At 42.2% G+C, this 27,681-nt stretch overlaps 1 long non-coding RNA gene across 1 annotated transcript; it reads right to left on the bottom strand.

Moving 5' to 3' along the window:
• Positions 1-135: 135 nt before the first annotated feature.
• LOC106788767 lies at positions 136-27,450 on the bottom strand. Its single transcript, XR_001381938.1, has 3 exons — positions 27,412-27,450; positions 26,704-27,117; positions 136-2,554 (listed from the first exon to the last, which is right to left on the bottom strand). It is a non-coding gene; the product is annotated as an uncharacterized LOC106788767 (long non-coding RNA).
• Between the last annotated feature and the right edge of the window lie 231 nt (positions 27,451-27,681).

Here is a 27,681-nt window from a genome sequence, read left to right as displayed (position 1 = left end):
TGTGTGCTTTTAATTTACCGGGCGGCAGGCAAATGTTTGCGCCACTCCCCCTCGATCGTACAACCCATTTCTCCACCCTCTAGCTCTCTCTCTCTCTCTCTCTCTCTCTCTCTCTCTCTCTCTCTCTCTTTCTCCTACTTTTCTACTCTCCCACTTGCTCTCGTTTACGATCATTCCACCCTTCGTTCTAGTGCGACTTTCTATCTTTCTCTTTTTCTCTCCGTTGCTTTTCTCTTTCGCTACCCTGAATATATTGACTGACTCTGACCATCGAAGCTCTAACGTTAAAGAATTCGCTATCGATGCTAATCTTGATAAAACGCCAAGGTCATTTATCCGAAGAGAAGATCGATCTTTCAATATCCGTCTCTCATCCACCCTCTCTATCTGTCTCTCTCGTTAAGTATCACGTTCTTCAATACTTTTCCAATCGCATTCATTACCGATTTTTATACACTGACACCGAAATCATATCAAACGTGGGAAGAATTTGATCGAACTCTTGGTTCTATTTACCATAGATTTCCCAGAACATGTAGGTATATATACATACGTTCTTCGGCGTCGACCACGAAAGGAAAACACGCGAGTCCTGTAACATGCAAATACGATATCGGAAAGCGATACGTGTTTCGATTACCTTTGGATTTACGCTCACCCGATGCTAATAATACTCACTTGGAGAAGTCGCTTATATTGACTGACACGAACAAAATGACGAATCTAGCGAATCTTCCTTCAAGAGTTATAGAGATTATTGAAATTGAAAAAGAAGATGTTAGGAATCGCTATGAACGTGGAACTGATGAGAAAATATACAAACGCAAAGATCTAATCGGTCCTTGGAAGTTTTCGCGACCCGACTGACGTCGTCGTCGTCGTCGTCGTCGTCGTTGTCGTCGTCTTTCTATTTGCAGGCTCGTTAAATCATCGTAGATGTGGATTTCGCGAGCGTACGGTCCGTCGTGCTCTCACACACACACACACACACACACACCCTCTTTTCACCAGCAGCAGGCAGTAGTAGCAGTAGCAGCAGCACCACCACCACCCAACGACCCCGCGCCTTTCGCTCGTGGCTTTTAATAAATGGAATAAAAACGAGATCAAATATTTAACCGAGGAAATATTTGAGCGAGTGCCTATTATTACAGAGTAGTGGTGTAGCATAGATATCTGGCCGCAACGCCATGGTACCGGCGACGTCGCCGATCTTCCATGTAATAATAATTAACGATTGCCATTTCGTTTATGTCTGGCAAATATACCTAGTTGTTCGTTAAACTCCTATAGATATCCGTGTGTCGATTTAAATCGACATCCAGCGAGGGAACTTTCTTTGCACACTTTCTGCTTCCACGTTTTCCAGTTTAATCGTCCCTTCCCCTCCACCTCCCTACCCACCCTCTCTCTCTCGACTCGCTTGATTTCGCTTAATAAAAGTGTTTCAAATAATTATCACTCTTCCAAACGTATCCGTCGTGCGAACAGCTAATGTCTAGGTACATTAACTTTCTAATTGATCTTTGATCTACAATCAAAGTCCGAATTCGATTGGGTTTTGTACGTTTGTAAAAAGTAAAGAACAAAGTTAAAGGATAGGTAGTTGGGTACCTATAATTTTGTCGTTTTATTCGAACAAATGATCGTTCATTCTATTCGTTCGTGGGAACATTCGCGCAATGAATCAGTTATATCCTAACGTGTCACACCTACCTGAAATAAAATTGCCGAGTTATCTTAAAGACTTACCTTACGTACATTTCTGCTGTATTTAATAGGTTCGCCGAACGTTATTCTCTGTTGGTAATATGCAAGTAATACTCGACGCGTAATAATTACACGTCATTGCCACGCGACTTTGTCCTGATATACGGTGCCTAATGAGGGTTAGCTTTCTCGTTTGACCCTCTTTTCCCTGAACCTGGTGGTCACGTGAACGGAAAGAGTACATCGAGGACATCGGCACACGTGTAAATAACTCGACGATCTTCCATGTAATAATAATTAATGATCACCTAATTGGACTACCTAAAAGGACTACTACTCAAAGGACTACTCGATCGTTATCGCAATAATCATCGAGAGAGAGAGAGAGTTATTATTTTTCAGAGAGTTTGATTATTTTTATTTTGAAACCTTTGAGAAAGGGGACGTTAAACGTGATCGATACTCACAGACTATACTACTTGGGTTTAGGATCGAATATTTAGGGAAAAGAGAAATACACGGTTATTCCACGTTCGCGTCGTTAGAGAAGCAAGAAGTCGTAGATTGCGTCGTTCCGACGGACCCGGCGCAACGTGCTCTATCTTCTTTCGGTCGACCTCGTGAAACCTTTATTGGCTCATAATTTTCTCTCCTCTAGACATTCACATACACACACAGACACACCACATACTCAAACGTGTATTACGGCACGCTGCGTGCAAACATCTAAGGGACGGGGATCTTTTGAGATCTCGACCTTAGCTATATCTAAAACTTATCATCCAGAGTTATTCTAGATAATTCCTCTCTCCTGGTGGTGGTCCCAAATAGTTATCCCGAGTATCTGCACAGAAAATCAATTATTTGCTTTTTAATGTTTTTCTTCTTCTTTGAAACATAATAAATCAATTTCTATTTTGGACGTAAAAGAAAAAAAAAAAGATGCATTTAACAAATAAATATAAGATGTAAAATATTCTTTTTATTCTAATGTAAGTAAAAAAGGTAGGATGTAAAAGATAAAAAGGGAACTATCTGATAAAGGAAAAGTGAAGAATTGTACGGTGTCTTTGAACCGGGTTCGAAATCGTTCTCGAAAGGGTAAAGTTAAGAGAGGGAGGAAGAAGACAGAAAAGGGGGCCGTACGAAGGAAGGAAGGAACGAACGAAGCTACCCTTTGAAGCAAACCAGTTAGAAGATGAATTCGAAGGCAGCTTCGAGTAAAAAGAGAGAAAGAGAGCTCGAGGGTGGTAAGGTAGACTAGAGGTGGGTGGATTGCGAGGGTGATGATAGGGTTGGGTACAAACACGGAGATGGTAAAAGTTTATTAATTAGCTGGCATTAAGAGCGTGGCTGTTCCTGTTCCTTGGAGTCGACGGAAGAGAAAAAGAAGAAGAAGAAGAAGAAGATAGGAGGAAAAGGGAAGAGAGAGAGAGAGAGAGAGAGCGAGAGAGGGAGGGTTTTTCATCAAGAAAAGAAAGAAGGTAGGAGACGATGAAAGGCTCGGGAGTTTTTTAGCTAAAAAGATGCAACCTTCGTTCTTTTACAATCCAAAATATAGTAACGAAAGGATCGATAAAACTAACCAATGTCAGAACAGACGTCATCCAACTGATACGAATTTAGATAGAAAACAAAAATAAAAGGAAGAAGGTGTTGTCGATTATACAGCTCGATTCGTATGTGAGAAATATTAAATGACCATTTGTCCGGTGAATCAAGGGAAGCATACAAGAATCGGTTAGTCTCTCGTCATTCTTCGCTCGCAAACCGTTCTGTCTATTCATATTTAATTCATTCTGCTTGCTTGCCGGTGGTACGTCAAGGGGTAGTTACGAGCCTCGATAGAGAGAGAGAGAGAGAGAGAGAGAGAGAGAGAGAGGGTTGCCTCTACTCACAGAGACAAACGTGGGATATTACACTGTATTGCCACGCGAATTCAATTTCGTTGTCGTCGACAAAATTCTATCGGATCGCCGCAGCCATTATTTCCTTTCGATCCTTCTATAAGATGTCTTTTGATAAATTCATTCACAACAAAATATATATCTTTTCGTTGAACAAAATGAAGAAAGATAAAATAAAAACAAAATAAATGCGTTAGATAATCCTTTTTTCATTTAGAAGAGATATTCGTATTCTCTTTGTTACCGTAGGCAAGCATCTCCGGAAGGTAGAGAAACCGGTACGATAAAGCGATGTGGAGCAACGCAGCGCGTTTGTATGTACCTATATATATATATATATACAGACTTATACACAGATATAATATATATATTCCCATTTTCCGTATACATATATATATATATATATATATATCTATATATAGATATAGTTTCTATACACCCCCGTTCAGCCGGTCGGAAGTCTCGACCAAGCCCAGAACAGGAAGGAGAGAGATTTGCAGGCCCTGTGGGCTTGTTTGACTTTACTTGCAGCTATGTAATTGAATATTATACCAGGCTGCTTCGTTGGAAGGGTTGAAAACTCTTACGAAGTGGGAGGGGTTTTGTCGGAGAATTCGAATGGTGGACGAGAGATAGCCCCAGAAAACTGGTAGGGGATGCTTGATGGAGTGATCCATAAGAGGAACCAGAAAATTAACTGAAAATCTCACGAAATCGCAAAGGACCCCTCGGCGGTAAGGGGTTGGCCCGCCGGAGGAATGTTTACCCTTTATTATACTCGCGCATCTTCTCTTCCAACGGATCTTCGTTGCTCCTCGTCCACCCTCTTCTTCGCCTTTCCTCTTTATTTCTCTTACGTTAGCGAATCGTGGAAAACCGCAGGGCATCTTTCTCCCTTTTTTCTTTTCTCCTTGAAAATCTTTCTTCTTCTTCTTCTTCTTCGGGGTTTAACATTTTCTCGGAAATTCGATGAGAGTTACGTTGTAAAATCCTTCGGTTGGAGCGTTCATTGCACAAAATTCATTCAAAAAATGGATCGATGGTTCAATGGTAATAATATATTTTATTATACATTATATACAATTATCTATTCAAAAAAAAAGTAGGATAAAAAATGACTTCGAAAGAAGATACACGATCACTAAAATTATTCCTTTCGATTATATTTAAAAGAGAGAAATAATTTCTAGGGCTATTTATATTTTTCAATTAGAAGGAGACCATTTATGAAATAAAAAAAAAAGTCTTGTATATTTCCATCGGACAGTTTATACAATAGTTTGATTCGACTTTGACCGAAGTACCGATGGGAACGGATTAAGGAGGACGTGCAAGGTTAGCCACGCACGTAGGTATCCACGCAACCATCTCTACTCCATTTCCACCTGAGCTTGTAAGGAGGGAACTAGAAGAGATAGAAGGAAATAGAGTAAGAGATGGAAAGAGTTGGAGCGAAGTGGAGGGGGTTGATAGCAAGAGGGGATGAAAGCGGACTCGCCGCAGGACGGTTGGTGTACAGTACCGCGTATAGTTCGCTGGTCGATGGTGCGGTCCGTAACGCCCAGCTACTGCGCAACCAATGCGCGAGTCCACCATGTTTAATGCTGCGAATTCGCTCACCCTCCGTCCTTCTCCTCCTCTCCTTCCCCTCCCCGTCCTCCTCTTTCTCTTCTTCCTCCTCTCTCGTTCGTCTTTCTCCTTTCAACAACCGGTGAAACGGGCCGGGGGTTGCGTTCCAGCTTGGCGCCGTATGCTGGTACCGACCCTCGCGTTATACCCTAACCTTCGTCTGCTCGATATCGCCCTATCCACTCTCTCCCTCTCCCTCTCCCACCATCTATCTATCTATCTTTCTCTATGCACGCCGCATAACGGACAACAAATTCCCATGTACATACGAATGGCTCGAAACCGCAGTCCCAGCTATCCTTTTTCCAATTTTCAGCCCTTTTTTGTTTGACGCGCGATGCGCCTTACTAGCCAGATAGAAGAAATGATCGTATTTCTCCATTTCTTTCGTATTTTCAATCGTTCGATCCTACTTTGTAATTTTGATTAGCAGCACGGTTTGGTTTGGAGCTCGCAAGTTTCGTTGAATAATCTTTGTACAAAAGGCGGAGTACGGAAGGCAATGTGTTGCGATCAAAGAGGGAAAACGGCTCGACGGCGGTCCTCATAAAATATCGATAGGTAGTTTGGAGCGCGCGCATCGACGTTATAATGCTGCATAATGGTTAGAGCGATGTATTTAGGGGTTGGCTAGGTCGTCGGGCCGTCGTCGGGCCGTCGTCGGGCCGTCGCCGTGCCCGTAGAGAGAGGCGTCCGTAGCTCGCGATGGGTGGCAGGCCGCTCCCAGTGACGAGGGGGTGACGAAGGGTGGCAAGCTGGGTGGCAAGCTGGGTGGCAAGCTGGGTGGCAAGCGGGGGTCGCAGAGAGGGTGGCCCAGAACGGGGAAGCACTAGTAACGAGTATTTGCAGGCCGGCTCGATGCATAGTTAATGATTTGTCAACCAAACTCCCCCTACTGGACCATGCCGAACCTGACTAGGCCATACATTATAACCGTTCACGTACCGGGTGACCACGTGACACGGGCTCACGGATATACGAGCGAAAGCTTAATACCCGCGTAACTCGTGCTTTGAGTTCCGATCAAAGTCTCGCGTTTGCTTTCGCATGTAGTAGTAGTAGTACTCGTGTTTGCCTATCCGTACTTTCCTAACGGCTAGGTCATCAAGCTTTTCGAAAACAGGGAAAAAAGGATCGATGCTTTGCATTCATCGGACTCTTTCCTTATTATATTCGCCATTTCTTTTTAGTTTTAATCGATAAATAATTTTAGGGGGAATTTTGGTATTTCATAATAACGATATTGAAAATGTTTCGATTAAACTTTGGAAAGATTCATCGTCGTCGTCGTTGTCTTACTCGTATCACCCGTTAGAGATAGTTCGCGTACGTCCTCTCGTTAGATACCACGCGTGTAGAAAGTAGCACGTCGTATCGAAGTAACGGTAATTCAACTAGGATATCCCTTAACCGACCTTATCCTCTTATCGTCGAACAGGAGAGATACTGCTTATAGTTTAATTTCCGATATGTATGCGGAAAAGCAACGTAAACAACATCGCGGACCTCGAATTATGACGTTAATTCGCCAACATGTCGTCGCGTATAGCGTTAAATATCCTGCCAAATATTGAATGAATTACCGTCGTCATCGTCGTGCCTCATCCTTTTCCACCCGGTAATATATTTATTTATGGAGAACGTGAATTTTATGAACATCGTTTGGCCTGCTACGGATAGGAATATTAAGTGCTTCAAAAAATGAGAGGTAGAGAGAGAGAAACAAAATACGCGTATAAAATCGTTTCATTTAAATTATCCGTCGGACGGTTTTTCGTATAAAAAAAAAAAAAAACAAAAAAAAAAGGAAGGAAAAGAGAAAAAATAAATATGCGTATTTTATGAAATTCGCTTGGTCGAATAAAATGTCGAAGAACGATGCAGAGATAATGGACTCGGTTGCGTAAACATTCGGGCCGATTACTGTATTAATCTTGCATCGATTCGCTCTATTAGGGCACGTCGCCGCAAAGTACGCACGTTATAAGAAAATAAAGGACGAAACCTAATAATAATCGGTTAGGTCGATCGAGGTTGGTTCGGGTCACGTTCTTCGAAACACCGTATATGCGGTTTCCCTTTCTTCTTTTTTTTTTTTTATGGTGTCCTCTTCTATTCTTGCATGATATTAGCGTGAGTGGACGGTGGTTTAGCTGAGCTTGCGTTTAAATAAATACGTCACAATACCGATGTAAATAAATCATACTCTCTTTTCTATTGTATACTATTGGGGAGAAAATAATGATAAAGAAAATATTATATCTAGATAATATGAAAGAAGGAAAAAAAAGAAAAATAAAGAAGAAAATCCAAAAACAAACGAATAAAGACTCGATATCGAGGAGCATCGAACGGATACTACAAATGTACATAGCATTAATTAAATGTAACAAGAGCCGATAGAGTAGAGCGCAGTGGTTAGAAGCTGTAGACAATCTCCAAATATTTGCGAGGCCAAATATCTTGGCTAAACACCAGCGCAGTGACACAGCGCCTTCCGAACGTCTAACACGCTATAACTGCTTTCTGTAATGATAAATCCATACGCAAAGTGATGAATACTTCGAGTAATCAAACACTTTGCTAAGATTTTCTTGCCGGAACGACGCGTGACCTGCGACGACGGCGATCGATCTACCGCAAATTGTTCTTATTGTGATTCAATTGGTATTTACAATACAATATATTTCATCTATAGCAATCGACCACCAAAGCTTTCAAAACATTCCAAATCTTTTCTTTTCTTTTCTTTTCTTTTCTGTTCTTCTATTTTCTTTTGTGAAACAAAATAATCTTATTTAGAAAAAAAGGAATAAAAAATGTGAAGAGGCGTTTTTCTTCCGTAGTATGGCTCGTGCTTAAAAAGGTATAAAGATCGAGGAAGGATTCTTGTGTGTTTGGCTAATTCGAAAGATCTCCGAGAGAAACTACCGAAGGGCCTTTTACCTCTGTCCGGTTTCCCGCTGTGCTAGCGGCGTGTTCCATGGTGTTAGATAATTGTTTGGCTCACAGCATGGGGTGGGTTCGCCCCACCTGGCACCATAGCCCTCGTTCATTCTCAGGACTATAGAGGACCGTAACATGCCGTGCCATAGAGAACGTGGTCCATAACTTCGACCGTAATTTGTCATGATTACCAGGAGATTACTGGCTCGCTGACAACCTTTTGCTTACCGTTTACAAGCATGACTCCTCTATGCTCCGCCCTTTAAACAGCCTAACGTTAACGCGATTCTCCTGGGAGATCAAACTCCGTCTTTTGCCATTTCATCCTTTACCGGATGAGAAATCGAACATCCTGCTTGCATTCCGATTAAGACGCGACGTTGAAAAATAATCAAACGTAATTTAACTAACAAATTTCATAATAAACTAATTATAATCTTCGAGGTAAGAAAAATGTCTACGAATAAACCGAGCAAGTATATTATTAATCGATGATGCATCAGGTGTAACGAAATAAATAAATAAATAAAAATAGTAAATGTACATGCACAAAGAGTAAAAGAAGAAAAAATAAACGAAGTCATTCCGTAGGCATGAGAAGTTGGAGCGTTAGTTCGTTGAATTGAAGGAGTTTGAAATCGCGTAAGCGAACGTCGACGAGTTTGCCACTTACGTCAAAGTTTTTGCGTTCCTTTCTCGTCGAGGAAAGAGGATGAGGAAGAGGAAGAGGAAGCGGAGGAAGAAGAAGAAGGAAAAGAAAAAGAAGAAGAGCGTCGCGACGCTCGGCGTCGTTTGCCAAGCACACACCGCGATTTGATTCACTCGCTAGCTCGGCTGGGTTGGCTCCCTTGGCTCCTTCTCTCGTTTGTGCGTGTCTTTCCTCCTCGACGGTCTTTGCGAGAAAAAGAGAGAGAAAGGGAATGAGAAGAAGAGAGAGAGAGAGAGAGAGAGAGAGAGAGAGAGAGAGAGAGAGAGAGAGAGAGAGAGGGAAAGACCGTCGAGCTGACTGACTATGCGTGTACATGTGTACGCGTGCTCTTTGCTTGTGAGCACGATGTCAATATTATACGACAAACACACTTAAATAGGCTTAAAATACTAACATCTACCTCGTTCTACGCCGCTATGTGCCTTGCGTGTACTCCCCGCGCGTGTATGACTTTATAGAAGCGTGTTTAATTATATCTTTAGGCCGCACCGGTGGGTGATCCATTCGAATTATCCGATCGTTCGTGGTTACTCAAGCGATTACATTAGTTATGTAAAGTGTTGTAATCGGTAATAATATTTTGTTTACCGAAATCCCCTGTAATTGACGATGACATAACACATTGTCAATAAGAACGATTATTATCTAAATAAAAATACTAGATAATAATCGACATTTTATTTTTTTCTTTTCTTTTTCTTTCTTTCTTTCTTTCCTTCTTTACAAAGAGGCAAGAAATTTCAAGAGCGCGTGTTTCCATATTATTATTTATTGAGACAAATAATGTACTACGTCCGATGTATTTTTCTATTGGAATGAACGATTTATCCAAGGATCGTAGTAATACCTTTCGAAAAAGCCGGCTAGAGTTGCTGGTAGAGAGAGGGAGAGAGAGAGAGAGAGAGAGAGAGAGAGAGACCGGATCTTTGCTCGAAAAAGAAAGGATGAAGAAGAGTAAGAAGAGAGATGAGTAAAAAGGGCTGGTACATCGTCGCAAGGGCAGAGTTGAATGCCGCGTTCCGCCAAAACTCCGAACGCAACATTGAACTTGTAAGAGCTAACGAGATCAATGTTGAAGTTCAGAACTGGTGACTGGGTGTTTGCTGATTGGCTTAAATCAGCGTTAAGCCGATCCAATCCAATCCGTGCTTCGAGCCAGTCGGCCCCTTTCCTGTCCTTTAGATAGGGCTACAAACTTTAGGGTGAAACCTTCGAATTTCGCTTACGTATGTAGTTACCTGTGCATACGTGTAAGCCTGTATCGATACAAATCACTGTATCGAAGATCAAGTTTTTAATAAATCTTCAAAAACGATGACAAAACCGATGGGAAATGGAATCGAGTCTAACGTTACGTGCGAATTTTTTCCCTGTCGACGAGAGGAAGGAGAAAGTACATATAATGGAAGAGATACGCGTGTTTTTCTTTTTTAACAAACTCTTAGACGTCCGGTTTGTACGTTTTTAAAGAGCATCATCGTTCATCACCGACGGAAATTGTAATGGTCAGATCCCGGACAAAAAGTCAAAACGTCCGGATGCGGCTTCCCATTGTCGATTGTACGCAGTTCAATCGCCGTAAAATTCTTGTTGTGCCTTTCTCCTAGGGATTCTTTTGACATATTTTTCAATAGATCTATCCAATGTATCTTTCTCGTGTCAGACCTGGACTGAAGTTTTGGGAGAAGTTGTGAGAAGAATCGAATAAATATTTGATACACTCCTTTCGTTTATTTTCTTTTCTTAAATTATCAGTTATTTTTCAACAACAACAACAACAAAAAGAAAAAAGAATAAATAAAGGGAGGAAAACAATTACCCTGGCTTTTGATAAATCGAACTGGACGATATCATCTACTATAACGTAAGAAGAAAAAAGAAAAAAAAGAAAAGAAAAGAAAAGAAAAGAAAAAAAAAATAAATAGAAACACCTATAGAGTCTTTCCCAAGCAATTTGTCCAGGCTGTCCTGTTTTGAGATATCAACAACGACCACCGTTGTCCCGTTGAAAAGTGTCCCCAGGAAACGTCAGTATTCAAAGCATAACGCCCTTCCCAGTCCCGGCCAACCCCCGTAAACTCCTCAACAGCCCCTGAACGTGCAATTTCACTGGCAACGCTTACCAAACTAATGTCGAACGTATATCGTTGGGGCGTGGAATACGAAGGGATGACATGCACGTTTCCGAATGATATATCGCGCCTCACTCGAGCGCAGTAAACGTTAATAACGATGCATCGTCAACACCGAGAATCCGTCCAATTAAGGAATCTCGCAAATTTCGCCACCTGCCGTTTGAACGTTGCACGAGTATTCTCGAGCGAGTGCCTACGTCTATCCTCTACTGAAATCTTGCGAAAAATAAAAAGGAATAAAAAATAAGAAAAAGAAGAAAAACGACGCGTGTCGTTTTAGAAATTCAAGAGAAAGAGAGAGAGAGAGAGAGGAAGAGGTGCCAGTGGATAACTGAGTCGAGATGCGAGCACTAAAACAACATTTTAAACGGGCAAACATGCATAGAAAATGATAACAAAAGGCGTGACCGGAGCGGAACACATGTCCAAACATTAGGCACAATGTCGTACCGCTCAGAATTGTCCCCCTCTTTCCTCGCTCGCTTCCTCGCTCGCTTACTCGCTTGCCGCCAGCACCACTACCAACGGTAAAATGTTTGCAATGCGTTACACGCTCATTCAGCTTGTGAAACGGTACGGTAAACGGTACCTAAACACCATGGAATGGCCAAGAAATGGCGTAGGAGAATGACCGGGGTCGTTCACTGCCGCCAACAGATATCCAAGCGCATCTCGCTTGGCCCTTTTCATTCGAAATGTCCAAACCTAGGCACTGCATTCTATTTGCGTCAAAAGAAGACTGGATGGACGGGAATGGAAGAAGAAAAGGGAGACAATTTAGGAAAGTTTAATATCCGAAGACGAATGGATCGTTTGGTGGAAATAATTTTGGCGAATCGAACGAATAATATCGCGTGTGTCATTTCGTCGATGAGGCTAAAACGAAAATGTACATAAAAAGTTAAAAGGAAAGAAAGGAAAACGAACGAACGAACGAACGAGCGAACGAACGAACGAGCGAACGAACGAACGAGCGAGCGAACGATCCCTTCCACCCTTCCAACTAACCCGTGCCGAAATTCTCTGCGGCGGGAAGTCGTTAGGCGTTTTCTGACGCGAGATAAAATTCCGGGAAGCACGTTGAAACGACTCTCTGCTCCGGGGCCTGGGTATTGTTTTAACGTGTTTGAGTCAAATATTGACGCAAGTTGGGCTCGCAAGCCGTCCTGGAACAGAACGGAACGAGATGAGACGGAACGACCCACATAACATCAACGAGAGAACAAGAGAGAAAGAGAGAGAGCCAGGCCCATCCTGCCCTCTTCGTAGTCCTCTTCATCGTCTCGTAATAACGAAGAAAGAGATAGAACACATCTAGGGAAAGAAAAATAGTCTTCTTCGTAGTTTCCTCTTTGTAACACTACCAAGGCTGCTGTCGTCGAGTATCGTAATACATACTAGTCGTCCCACCGGAATTATCTACGATTTTATTTCAATGTCTACCGAGAATGAGAGAGAGAGAGATCATTATGCGTAGTGATTATTTCAAATATACCTACTACTACGTTTCGTTTCAAAGCACAATATCCGAAAATAATCTCGGATCGTGAAAAGATAGGAAGAGGGAAAAAGAGGGAGGTAAAGAATCGTAGACGCGTAAACCGCTTTGGATCTCATAAAATCTCATAACCCCAGGCTGCTCGCTGGAGGCTCCCCCTCTCCCTCGTAGCGTTACCATTTCTCTGGCGATGGGCTTCGATTGGTAAAAGAAGAAGGGTCGAACCGTAGAGATGGTACCGTTTTCTCTCCCCTATGCTGAAATTTCAATGATGGCCGGGGGAGGTCAGAGGAGGTCAGGACCATGTTTGTTTTTCGGCTCACGCCTTTTGACGGAGGCCTTATGACGCGATTCGTAGCAAGACGAGAAGACCACGGGAAAGATTCTCTTTCTCTCTTTGGAGTATCCAAAATAGATGCTTTACGGCGATCTTCAGAAGTTTCTACGCGTGCTATTCCACTATTTCTTTCATTCTTTCTTTTCTTTGCATGCAACAACGATTTATCGTGTACGAGAAGAACGCAAGTCGTAAAATAGAAAAGAAATGGGGAAAGAAAGAAAAGCGAGAGAGAGAGAGAGAGAGATAGGTTAGCGAGTGCAAAGGAGGGGGAGGCGAGGGTGGTCTCGAAAGAGAGGCGAAATAACAGGGCTCTCTCTCCTCGGCTCGCCCTTCAAAAGACTCGGAATATTGTCCTGCAGTGCAAACAGTCCCAGACACATTCTGCGTTCCACTTTAGCTCGAGGCTGCGCCAAGACGCCTAGCTTCGCTTTGCTTCTCGTCTCTCTCTCTCTCTCTCTCTCTCTCTCTCTCTCTCTCTCTCTCTCTCTGTCTCTTTCTCACGTCTCCTTACCTAACCTCGCCGCTCGCAGTGTTTGCCCGCAGGCAAATGTGTTTCCTTAGGCAGTCCGAAATGTTTGGACGAGTCTGTGCTTCGTGCCGCGCGCGCGAGTAGTGCGAGCCGATTCAAAGTGAAGTGGACTGAAGCTCGGTGGTGGCGGTCGGTTATCGAGACCAAGGCGGGGATGCTTTCGTCGGTCGGAAAGTAAAACAAAAAATAAAAGGAAAGGAGACCTGTTAACTTGTCACGAGAGGCCCATTCGAATCGTTCTTAAGGGTTAATGCAACGAAAACGGGTATTTTGGAATAAGTTGAAAACGTAGAAGGTGTATTAATGGCTCGTTATTTCGATCGAATTATATAAAGAATATCTTCTCTCTTCGACTCTCCTTCTTCTCTTGAATAACTACTCTCTATCTCTCTCTCTCTCTCTCTCTCTCTCTCTCTCTCTCTCTCTCTCTCTCTCTCTCTCTGTACTCCTATCAAAGCGCCTCGGGCCGTGTGCAGTAGACGTTGCAAGCTGGATGCACGTATACACGGCGCACACCTGCGACGAATAGATTAACCGTGTGTCGGCGCATTGTCCTAGGGACACATGTAGCCTCTAAGTAGGTTGTGTGTGTTAGATTCGCAAACATGTCTGCAGCGTTGTCAGACGGGCAGGAAATTACGTCCGCCTTTAGCCGCTCTCTATATTACACCACCCTCTGGCGCACACACGCCCGCAATACGTAGCGGAGAGCTACAGGAGTTAGCTATATCCACCTCTATCATGCCCATGGAAACCTTCTCTCTCTCTCTCTCCCTTATATTCTCGCTAGAAATCGCACGAGCTTGCCTCGCTACGCCCTCTGCTACCTCCTACGTGCATACGTGCATACGTACATATGTATATCTATCCGTGTAGATATCTACGCGCATATATATATATATATATATATATATATACACTTATACATAGAGAGTAGAACGAAGAGAAGGAGCAAGAGGAGGATGAGCTTTCGTACGAAGCTATCTACCCTGAGATACGTGTGTACACAAGCGTCGTATGTACATCGCGGTGTGCTACATAGCTAGGGCTAACAATAATGCGACTGCTTGCAAATGGGATAGATACCTATACCTGCCGACGTGACAACCTGCAAGATGGCACCCGTCGTTCGTACCGAGTTACACTGCTAACTTATCTTCTACGCGATTACCACCTAAACGATTGCGAAAATCTTTATTATTTGACAAATTTCTCTGTAACTTGACTTTTTCTTCTAGATGATAGAAATGCGATGTGAGAGAGAGAGCTCGTGCAAGAAACGCAAGAGGTTCTCTTGTCCAAATACTGAGTCACTGCGACAACATGGGATCACTACCACCACCATCACCACCACCAGCAGCATCGTCATCGACAAGCCGGGCTTGAAAATCGACCGATTGTCCTGTGTATTGCTACGAGAAATCAAACGAACCGATTTTTCTTTCCCAAAGATTTCATTAATTTGTTCGCAACAAAAATATAACCCCAATCGATAACACGTCGAAAGTCAAAAGAAGAAATTTGAAAGAAAGAAGGGAGAGAGGAAAGTTGTCTCGAAGGTTGGTCTCGAGTTTGCAAGGGAAGGGTAGGGAACGGGAACACGAGGGTATTAAATTAAATCGCGAGATACTCGAACCAAGGGGGAGAAAACTTGCTGCGGGAAATCGTTAGAGGGGCGAGAATTACTACGTTACAATAATATCGCAACTAATGCTATGCAAAGGAAGATCCGTGTTATCTTTCGACCGGTTGCGAGAGCTCCTCCAAACGATCAACCGTGTTTTTAAACCTTAGACGAGGGATAATATCTTTCGTAAGCTTTTAAAAGGTACGGTAGATCTATCAAAAAAAAAAAAAAAGAAGTACATTTTCTAATGTACGATACGTAAATTGCAAGAATCGATAACGTGGATTAATAGTCAAACACGCAAATATTTCCAGTTACGCGTATCTTTGTTGTCGATTGTCAATTAAAAGGGAGGACGGATGGGTTCGCGAACGATCATTTATATTTTTCCCGTGGAACATGTAAATCTAGGCAATATCGCTATGTTGGCGCCAATGGTCCACGGTCGAGTGACTGGTGCTGATTGATGTTGCGATGTTTGGCTAGAGGGTTGTTTCTCTGCTCCGCAGCAGTCGGCCGCGGGGTGGTTTCAGGGGTGGCTTTTGGTAACGCGGACCCAATAAGCACCTCACCCACACGCGTGGGACGCGTATATCTCCTGTTCCTTCTACGCTTAGTCTTCCTGAAGGAGGTGGAGCCATTGTTTACCCGCGCTGCAGCCCGTCTGTTGCGAATACGGCCATCATACTCTTCGTTATCCCTAGAGAGAAGCTAGCTTTAAACTGTCCCTAGTAACGTCCTCCCTCTCCCTCTTTTCTTGCTGTTACTTCCCCGAGAATATTAGATCGCGGTACTACCTTTTCCCTTTGAAAATATTACTCCTGAAAATTAATAAACTTTATCGCTCTTTTAAAAATGCGCCTCCCGAACAACGAGCGAGCTTTGTTAAGCGTAAGTCCGTATCCACAGTGCGGTACAAACTCCAATAAAGTGTAAATTGTGAAAATGTAAATCTGCCCCGTCCTCTCTCTTTCTCTCTCTCTTTGTGCCGAATTATGCGATCGACTATCGGAAAGAGTCGAAAGCACGAGCGGAAAGTATGAAGCAATTATTACATTTGCCGGTAAACAGGCTTGTTTATTCGATCTCCATCGCGTGTTCGGCCAACCAACCCGTATGCTTATGCACACGATTCGTTCCTGTAGCCCTTTTCGCTAATTTCTTTGATGTCCATTGTGTTTTGCGCGCGCGATAAAATCGAGACCCGTGTGTAATTCGGTAAAACGAAGGGACATATTTTCCAGTAGGCGTGACCTTTCTCCGTCCACCGACAAAGAAGAGAAAAAAAATAACCGAACGGAACAAAAAGAGTTACAGAGAGAGAGAGAGAGAGAGAATTTCTATCGACGAGAAAGAAAGATTCGTCGAGTTTCGCAATGATGCGAGTTGTTTTCTTTTTTCTTCTCGTTTGTTTGTTTAAAACAAAAGTTTTGTTTAAAAAAGTCACGTAAAAGCGGTGAACTACGCTTTACGCAATGTTATCGTCCTCATCTCTCTCTCTCACTCTCTCGTTCTCTCTAACGCTCTCTCGTCGTTTCGAAAATGTATTAATTATACGAATGCAGACGTGCGCACGGTACGGGAATATTTTAATCTACTTAAAAAGCCATTCGTTTGAAAGTAATTATCGCGATGAAATGAAAATGTCAACGTCGCGCTCGCGCTCCCGTTCCCGCGTGTTTGTGTTTCACGATCGCGTCCTCCTGTTTACCTGCAAATCTAACTAATCTAAATGGTAATGCGACTGAATTACGATAAACACCGACGAATTTTCCTCCTTCCATCGGACGCTCGTCTACGTATATCTATATATATACATACATATAAATAGATACGCATAAATAGATAGACGCGCGTATCGGTTGGAATCTTTGTGCATCGCGAGCCCGCATCATTCGACGAAGACAAACGGAAAATCGTTGGGGAAAATTACGCTAGTCGCTCGATCGAACGAATTTGACCGAATTATCGAATGCGACTGGGAAATCAAATAAATACCGTGAAAGTTCGTTTTTTACATTCGTTCCTTTTCTTTTTTCGAGAAAGATCTTTGAAGAGAAAGAATAGAGGCCACGATGAGAGAGATGGTGCGAACGTTATCGAGTAGGTCGCACCTTGGTCGAGGTGAAACGAGCTTCGACAAACGACGAAGGAGAACTCGTCCTCGTCGTTTTATTTTCACAAAGTCCCGAGAAACGACGTTCTTTCTCTCGTTCGAAGAACGCGCGGCGTGCATCCATCGGTCAGAGCCTGTACTAGACAGTCTCAATATTTGCAGAAACTCGACTGTGGCGTTAGAGAAGTACCTATTTACGAAATTTCCAAGTAAGCGTACTCTTTCCGCCAACAAGATGTCCTCTCTCTCTCTCTCTCCTCCTATCCAGAGAAAAGGTGCTTCGTTAACACGCGGTTCGGTTACTTGTTTCCTGCGTTCGTAGGAATCCCGAGAAGAGGTGGGGTGTGTAGGGGTTGCAGGAACGCGAGGGTGGAGCTGCGGGTGCAACGATCGACCGCGTGAAATCGAGCACCAGCACCAGCACCAGCACCAGCACCAGCACCTGCACCACCTCCTTTCCTTCCCCCTCTCCCCTTTTCTTCCCTGCTATTATCCTACAGCCACACGGGCTAGCCTCGACATCGTCAACATGTTCGAGGCGAGCACGGCCTCTCTCTCTCTCTCGCTTGTTCGCATAAACAAACTCCCAAAAGTATTCGAATAATCCCCGAGTCGAATTATTTTCTTCGTTAGAGAAAACGCACGTTTTTTAAACGATACACCAGTTTAGGAGGGTATTTTCGACTTATAACGCGAATTAAAGTTTAACGCGCGAACGACTATTCTCCGTAATACTGATAAATCAGAGAGTTTTTTTTACGAATAAACCATAATGGACGAGGAATGAAATCGTGTAATATAGGAAACGTTCGCGAGTCGAATTCATATTGCGATATATGTTGGGAGAAAAAAGGGAATTTTTCGAAAATTACTCCCTATTTTTTCGTTGATTTATTACTCCCCCGAAGATTACCTTGAAATAATCGTATAACGTGATATTAAAACTAACGTAACAATATAAAACGTTGTGTTTGAACAACGAAGAAAGTGGAGAAAAATAATAAAAAAAAAAAAAAAAAAGGAAAAAAAAGAGAAAAAAAAAGAATTCGTCCGCATAATATCGCTCTTTCTCTCTCTCTCTCTCTCTCTCTCTCTCTGGGCGTAGGTAATCACACGTTGGAACACGGTATAGTACGCGATTAAACCGAGCACCTACCCTTCTCTAACAACCCTCCTCCCTCCGTTTGACGTTTCTCCAGCACCGTTCGGAAATTGTCGACTGGCAACATGGCCGCCGCTAATTAGCGCCTAATTATTATTTATTGCATCGGACGCTGCTATATACGCTCGGCGTACGAGGTTCTCTCGCGAGTTTGTGCCGACACACAGACAGGACACACGCAAACCGAAAACGATATAGCAAGCCCATGGCCTCGGGCAAAAAGCCAATCGCGGTCCACGTTATACATAGGACACGTGCAACCCCCGAGAATCAATCTGGGTCGTCCTCGAGGATCGTTCGTCTTTTCATCCTACGATCGAAACAGATATTATGATAGATTGATCGATCTATATCTATTATTATCATTATTTTTTCTATCATAGAAAGAGAAATAGTTTAGCTCGCGCGAATATACGAATGAAACGGCAAACGGTTTGACGTTCTTACCGGGATATAGAAAGAAGAGAAAAAAAAGACAAAAAGATATGTACATGTTTGACACGGGACACCTCGTCATTCTTTCGCGTGATTCGAGAAAAAGAAGCGTGAGAGAGAGAGAGAGAGAGAGAGAGAGAGGAAGGGAGGAAGAGAAGGAGGGAGAGGAATCACCCCGCGAACCAACGAGTCCCTTTGGTGGGGGTTGAGTTGCGGCCGGATCGGTGGAGTTAAGTCGGGCCGGCTCGAGTCGAGCAGGGGTACCAACAGGGCGCTCGCAAATATTGGTATTTGGCAAAGACTATCCTTGATCCGTGTCTCTCTTTCTCTTTCTCTCCACCTCCTTCTCTAGTTCTCCTACCCTTTCACTCTCTCGCTCTCTCACTCTCTCTTTCTTTCTTTCTTTCTTTCTTTCTTTTTGACATCAAGCATTCTCTTTCTTTTCTTCTCCAATCCCTCCCTCCCTCCCTCCCTCCCTCCTTCATTCTTTCCTTCTTATTGGTAATAACCCTAAGAAGAAGGTGATACCAATCGACTGCGTATATTTACAACGATAACGATGAAAGAGGACTAATTCGAATCGCTAACAAAATGAAACGTTCTTTCGGCTTACTATTCCCCATTTTCTACGCGATAACGAAAGAAAAATAATGTAACGTGTGTTATTGTTCCGACCATGCCACTCTGTTTCTATATTTTGTTGTCCTCCTCTTATATTATATTACTTTTCAATTGTGATACGCGATGCAAATGATATGAAATTGTAACTATCGTTTATCGAAAAAACGAAGAAAGAGGATATAAGATAAAAGTGAACGTTATCTTCCCAAAGTGGGAAATTTGTACTGTTGGTTAGTCGAATAATAAAAGGTGACATGTTTAGGGTAGATAGGAGCATAAAAGATGTTTGAAGTCCGGAGAATTTCGGTCAGAAAAAGGAAATTTGAGAGACGGATAAAGTGACGCGGTGAAGAACAAACTAAAATAAGGACTACCAAGGAAAGCTAACCTCACGAAAAGAAGATAACGCGAAGATAACGGCGAGACCGGATACGTTCGTGTATCACAAAAAAGCGTTATTGCGTGTGTTACCGAATTTCACGTGGGCCCCGGGCCTTTTACCTTTCTCACGAAATCTCTTTTCTATGGAATATTCTTTCTTAAAGATAAATTCTTTGGAAAAGGTTTTCTAATTAAACGTTACCGTTGAAACGATCCGTTATGGTTCCTGGATGATCACGTAGTCGTTTGGCGTTAACGATAGAACCGATTAAAAGCGGGAGAACTGTTAAGTTCTGTAACTGTTAGTTCGATTCTACTAGAGACGAATAAACCTACTATAGTTGTCCTCCTATCCGTGTCACAATATATCACGCCTCGTGCCAATGAAACGAGCCTCCTTCGCAACAATAAAGCTCCTAATTGCTTCGAGCCGAGACGACGCTCTCTAGTCTTTGTCGTTCGACCCTTACACTACCACCCTTCGACTTTTGTCCTCGTTCGCAACAACGCCTACATAATAATTTAAGCCCGCTAATTATCTTCTTTTACGATATAATTCTACTATCGCAAAATCTTATTTTCCCGTTGCATTATATATAATCGATTAGCACATTATGTTTTTACGAATGCATGGGAATTTTGTCAAAAGATCGAAAGACATTTCGGATTTGATCTAACGCTTAAACGATCAATATCGGTCATTGACATTTTTTTCTACGCATTTATTAATAATAAATTAATTTATAATCCCTCATTTAAGAAATAATTTACAAAATATTCATAAAGAATAGTTTAAAAAATAAATCATCCTGACACATATGGATGATATGCGGAATTGTGGCCTCTGACACCCTGGACTTCGACTAACACATTATTTGAAGATCATCGGATGGAACTTAGATAACGTTGCACTCGACTTCGTTCTTTTCAAACAGGAAATGAATGCAACGTACTGTCGTGACTTGACGCGTGTCGATTGGTGCGATGACGCAAGCGACGTAAATATAAAATAAAAATGGACAGAAAAGATAAAAGGAAGGGGGAGAGGAAAAAAAAGAACAAAAAAAGAACAAAAAAAGAACAAAAAAAGAAAAAAAAAGAAAAAAATAGGTATCTACGAAGTGGCCATCTTAAACGGAGTTCAAAAAAACACCTGCGGCACGCGCGTGCACGGATAATGCCCGTTGAAACTTATTTCGACAATAGTGTAGTTTTATATCGATAATATATTCCTAAAGTTAGATCCAGCATCGAAACGGAGACAATGGTTGCTTTTTTGAAGGGAAAGTTCTCGCGTGACTAACTCGTAAAGAAGACTCGTTTTCAATTCCGACTGATTGGCGGACAATAAGACGATCTATCGGATGGGATAGCTGCATTCCAAAAAAAAAAAAGAAATAAAATGGAACGTGAAGTTTTCATTCTCGCGATTCAATTCCACGTTAGTTCCTCGTCAGGTTATGAGACAACTATTCACGAGACAGACTCGTTTCTACGAGTATTCATTCATTCCATTTTTCATTTCTTATTTTTTTTAAATGAACAATACGTAAACTCTGTAATACAACTAATGTATCTTTTTATAAGCAAAACTTGTATTCTATAACGTTTCCAAATGTATCATCGTTGAAAATCTATTTCATTTTTCTTGAATAAATAAATCACTAATACCGATATATGTATGTAATCGTAAAAAAGACTTAGGAAAGTAAATTTGATCGAAAAACAATAGGGAAATTTTCAACTGTTACGTCACGTCTCGACTAATAGCAGGAAAGATTACATCGGTCGATTTAAAAGAAGGGCTAAAAATATCGGCGTCGCTAATTGATCGGCTCTAAATCTAGAACATATGGTCATTATTGACGACTTTACAAGCTTACCTTAGCGGCATTAAATAGGAAACCCCGCTGTGCAACCCTCAGCAGAAAAAGGTCTACGAGTTTTGTATTTGCCATTGCATAGGACGAACTACTACTACTATTTCGGAACAAAAGAGAAAGAGGCCAATTTAGTCGTCGATGCCAACAATTTTCTCTCTTCCTTTTATAGTTACGGTTAACAAAACGTCAATGCTTTTACGAGCTCATTCCAGGAACAGGTAAACTTTACAAAATGCGTTACGGTTACTCTCGTTAATTGAGAAATAATGGCCTCTTCAAATTATACGGTATACACCTAACAAATGCATAAAACCACATAGGAGTGCCTTTTTTTAGTTTATATACTTATTGTAAGATTTGATTTAGAAACGACGTTTTATATTCTCCCTATAACACCATTATTATTTTACCATTAAAATAGTATTATTAATTCCAATCACATCGTACGATTGACAATGCGATTGACAATGCGATTGACAATGCGATTGACAATTATATATTTAAATAATTAATAGATAAATCTTGAATTTTTGTAGATTACGATAAAGATCGTGGGATCGTAATATTAATCGGTGAAAGTTGAACAGGTGCCGGATGTACTGAACTACCGATTGGACATGCCGATTTTACGATGATTTGCACGGAGCATCTAAACTTGCTACCTCGTACTGAAGATGCTAAAAGAGGAGAAAGTGAGGGGGGAAAAGAGTACAGAAAACGATAATCGTCGGTCAGAAGAAGATAGATTTTGAGAAAGGAAGAAGAGACCCAACTAACTAGCCGTGTCCGATCGAGAAACGAGACGGTAAATGTGGTCAATGAAAGAATTCGAAAAGTTTTCAATGTTCTTTACCCATTGATCCTTCTACTTTGGATCAAGCTACCGAGATTATGTGGATCCAGGATCGAGGAAAAATGGTCGCATCGTTTGAACCACCAGTTTCGCTCTAACAGGATCTCAATTTCGGGAGCGGAAGGCAGATTTCATGGGAAGAAAACTTCCTGAATTTTGGGACGGGGCTTTCACCTTTCTTTTTTTTTCTTTTCTTTTTTTAGACAGAAAGAAGAGACGATAAAGTGGTTCTCGTAAACCGTAATTTAAAAAAATATTTCGTAGGAATATATCTGAAATACATTATGACGAGGAATAAAAAAAAAACAACAAAAAAAAACAACAAAAAAAAAAAGAAAGAAAAGGAAAGATATAAAAAAAAATGTTCTAGGGTACACGGTCTCTTATTTTACTTGCAATGAAATATAAAGTATCCCTCACCCCAATCTTCAGAGACATTTGAAGTAAAGTCTATTTAACTACCGCTGTTCGTCTACAGGGTAAATTAAAGAAAACTCTATTTCGCTGTTAATTGACGTGAAAATTTACGCCGGGAAACGGTTTCCAACCTAACGTCCAATTGAAAAGAAAGAGAATAGAATTTCTTTTTATTCTTTCTTTTTTTCTCTCTCTCTCTCTCTCTCTCTCTCTCACTCGTGTATATATCTCGTTAAATAAATGTTACAATGATCGGTAGAGAAAGAAAATGAGAATTTAACGATGCTTCACGAGCCTCGGTATCGTTTCCTTTCGCAGATCTCGTTTTTCCTGTGTCCATGGTTGCCGTGCCGGTAATTTTGGTTTAGGTACTATGACCCTTCCCTTGCGAGTTTGTCTTTTCCTGTTGGTCGAAACTTTGCGAAATTTAGCACTGCCCTTCTTCGTTTGTCCTCCTTTTTTACGTTTGCTCCTCGATCGTTTCCGCTTTGACGTTTGATTTTTCCAAGATACATTAACGAGAAATCCTGGCTCGAATCTGTTTGAAGAAATTGTGACATTTTGTTCTTTCGCTCGAAGAAAATGATCGTATAGATCATGCTATTAGTAGTAGCACTATATCAAGACCAACATACTTATATTTGTTGAAACGTTTTTTAATGATTCCAAAATCGATACCACGCCTAAGTGCTACAGAGATTTGTTTTCTCAGAACTTTACCGGCAAATATATCATGTCTCTCGCTAATCCGTTGCAAGATTTCCTTCTCGGATAATCCATTGATCGAACGATCGGTTCTTAAGAGCTCGTAAACGAGACCAGATCTACGTACTGCCATTTTACCGAGTTTCTTGCATTCGTTCTATTTCGGTCAAGTTACTTTGTCGCGAGTGATTTTACCAGAAAATAACATCGTGTGCTAGAACGATACGCGAGAAGATTGTACAAAGAGCACTCTTCGTGTAATTTTTCAAAGAAAATAATGGGTAATGATGTTAGTACATGATGCGCATAACCAAGTTGGAATGAAACATTCGTTTGCCAAAGGACGAGAACCAAGTGATAACTTCGTGTCGTATATTCAGTTCGATTGTTTATTCGAGCTACTTCTAATCGTTGATTATCGAATAATAATAAAGCTTAACTCGATCGAAAGCGCGTTAAACTTTAATCATCCGCTTGTTACGAAATTCTATAAAGATATTATGCGAATTCATATCCTCGGGCAATCCTAAATATCGCGAATGAATAAACTAAATCAGAATTACATAAATATTCGATAAAGTGTATTTAACGATCGAATAATTGACCGCATTGATTATTTTTATTAAAGGATTTAAACGGTTATTAACGGATGTTTGCTTCTTTTCAAACATGTATGTATGATCAAAGTATTTACATATACATATGTATATATGTATGAATGAACAAGGGATATATGCGGGTAGGTAGGAGAAAACGCGTATACGCTTGTATCGAAAATCCTGAGTTTCATCGGGAAAGAATCTTTACGCGAAGTAAATCTTCCTAGAGAAATATCGATGTTGATGCATGTTATTGGCTTAACGGCGCCGTTGTTATAACCGAAGTATATCCAGATATAGGCGAGCCAACGCGTTTCTATACGGATAAGGGTTTCCTAGTGTTAGTACGATATATCTACATCTATGCACGAATCGTTTACACACACACACAGACAGAGATACCGTTCGATAGTATCCAGCTCTTCGCTTCTAGCGTATCCCTAGCTTTCTGTTCCGGTACTTCGAACTGCTTCGTGTTTGCCAAGAGGGATACGGATGCTGGAGAGTTTAGGAGGCGGGATGGGTGGTTTTAGAAAGAGGGCCACGAGGACGAAGGGATGGAGAGAGAGAGAGAGAGAGAGAGGGTGAAGGGTGGAGGATGGAGGGGTGTATAGCGAGGTTGGTTGATGGCTAGAAAGAGGGAATCCGACTGGATGGCCAGCAAGACTCTGATTTCCGTCGGGAGTTTCGCCCTATCCAGAGCAGCCAGGCGAAGTCGCCTTTAATCATTCGATTGCCGACGCTTCGGAGCCTTCCTTGCCTTCCAACTCGATATTCGAGCGAGTCCTTTGTGCCTCTCTCTCTCTCTCTTCCGACTTTCTATTTGCTTTTAGCATTCGCACGCTAGCTGGACGTTGTTCAAAAACAAGACCGCGATTCCTTTTTTCCTTTCTTTTTTCCCCAAGACAAAATTAATTAAAAAGGGATAAGAAGAAGAAGAAGAAGATACGAGAAAGAATGAAAAGGGGTGGTGGTGGTCGTGGTCAGGTTATGAATCGAGGCAAGAAACGATAAAATGAAAAGGGAGGACGGACATCAAAGAGCGAGAGGAAGGTCTTTGCACGAGATTGACCTCGAAATCCAGCTGGTACGTCTTTCCCTTTTCTTTATAAGCGGAGGGTTAGGCCTTTGGTTTCCCGGTGTTTCCTCGGTGCTTTTTCCAATTCAGCCATCCCTACCTAGTGGTCCTCGAAGTCGGGGCAAGTGGATTATTGACGGCACGAAACAATGGGTAAGCTTTGTTCCGCGCACTCCGGACGTAATATGTTCGATGCAGTAGGGCCGGTATGATGCCTGTCCGTCCATCAGTTTTGTGCATCGAGTGCCCCGGTAAGCCGAGCGAGTGCCTCCTCGAACGACCGAGTCAAGTACCGACCGGTACATCTGGCTGTCTGATCGGTGTTTATTAAAAATCATACGAAACTATACGGATCTACGGCGCCTCTACGGGGAATTCCAAAATATTAGTCATAACTATTCGACTCTCGGTGTTAAATCTCAATCGGTTATATAAAAAAAAGACAAAAAAATGACTAATAATTCGAGATAAATTTATCCTCCCGGGATATATCTCATCTCTTCTCGCTATCCCTTTTGGAAGATCCGCGAAGCCGCGAAGTATTTTAATTTCTTACGAGATTGAGACCGCGCTAAGGAATTCTTTTCGGTCGAGCATTTTTGTCTTTCTTCAAAAGAAACCTCTGGCATTACTCTGGAGACGAGTTAGGAAAGAAACGAACGAAGGTAAAAAGAGAGAGAGAGAGAGAGAGAGAGACACTTTTTCGATTACCTCTCGCTCTCGCCTATATCTTCAATACCTTTTTTTCTAATTCGAACGAGATAAATAAATTGCAGAGCAACAACAAATTGCGACATAGGGCGGTTCTCGAGAAATCGCAACGTCAATCGCACCGTTCGACCATGCCGAATTTCGTCATGGCGGTCGTGATCCAACGTGTAAACATCCCCATGGGCAATGGCTTCGATTTGGTATCCGGTGCGCCGCCGCACTACCACCAACGAGTACACCGTGCAGCAACCCTCGAGATTCGAAAGCGGTGCTCACAATTCCGGATAAATCATAATGGTACAAAACGGTCTACTTTTTTTACTTTCTTTTTCTTTCGATAAGACAACAAAAAAAATACAATAACGCGAGACTATTTACTTTGACAAAGGTAAGCGATCATCATTTTGTAATAGATCAAAAATACGAATTATATATCGTTTAGATTTTGTGGACGAAACGATTACAGGATATTATTACGGTGAACGTTAATACTCGATTGTCTAGATTGTTGAGAGGCAAGGTAAAAAGAATCTAAAGTCCCAAGAATCATCGGGGAATTTGGAATTAACGCGTTGAGCACCGGCGAATTCGTAACCTCCGGGGGAAGCTTTCGCTTGGAGAAAAAGAGAGAGAGAGAGAGAGAAAAGAGGGCTTTGACAGTAGCTGGTGGCTCCGAGGGATTCAATATAATCGCGCAATAAAATTCACTTACAAGCTATAGCTCCTCGTCCCCCTTTACTCCTCGGAGAGCCACCGCCTTCTCCCTGTGCTCCTCGAGCCTGCTTTTTCCACCCGCTTCTTCCTCCCGTTCCTCTCGACCCTCGCGACAGCACCAGCAGCAGCCACCGGCAAAGACCGACTCTTCATCCTGCTGGAAACGTTGCGGGGAGGAAAGTATTAGCTGCGAGCTTTCGAGCGAAACTCCCATGCCGCTCATCCCTTCTCTTTTTCCTCCTCCTCACCCTCTTAACTTGTCTTTTTCCCTTGCTCCCTCGTCTGCTGTGTTCGCATTGGGAGAACGAAAAGGATGGTACAAGAAGACGGAAACACAAGGTAAAATGAAATTGAATCGTAGCCTCTTCATCTTTCCTTGTTTCCATTTTCCACTCGCTTTTGTCTCAGCAACCTAGAGAGCAAGAGAAATGAAGAGAATGTAAAGTTGGAAGCTGAACACTACAGAGAGATAGATAGAAGAGAGAGAGAGAGAGAGAGAGAGAGAGAGAGAGAGAGAGAGAGAGAGAGAGANTTTCCATTTTCCACTCGCTTTTGTCTCAGCAACCTAGAGAGCAAGAGAAATGAAGAGAATGTAAAGTTGGAAGCTGAACACTACAGAGAGATAGAGAGAGAGAGAGAAAAGAGAGAGAGAGAGAGAGAGAGAGAGAGAGAGAGAGAGAGAGAGAGTTTTCAAGCAGGTACGTACTCGTACGCGTCCGTGCCCCGATCCTCTCGCATATTCTTCCATTAAATCGAACTACGGACCCACCACCACCACCACCACCACCACCACTCTCGGCTGGATAGTCTCGTCTCGGAAATACACGCTCGACGAAGAATACCTCGTGTTTGCATAGGTCCCGATGCACGCCCGATATATCCACTACCCCATCATCATCATCCTCCTCCTGTACAATTCGAAGAGCGAAAGAGAAAAGGAAAGCTCATAGTAGGGCCCTATGTACACTCAGCTGCC

The sequence above is a fragment of the Polistes canadensis genome, unplaced genomic scaffold (genome assembly GCF_001313835.1).
Source record: "Polistes canadensis isolate GaletaPanama2010 unplaced genomic scaffold, ASM131383v1 scaffold_153, whole genome shotgun sequence".
In the NCBI taxonomy this organism is placed as follows: Eukaryota; Metazoa; Arthropoda; class Insecta; order Hymenoptera; family Vespidae; genus Polistes; species Polistes canadensis.
The sequence above is the reverse complement of the archived record's forward strand: the minus strand, read 5'-3'. Positions and strand labels throughout refer to the sequence as shown.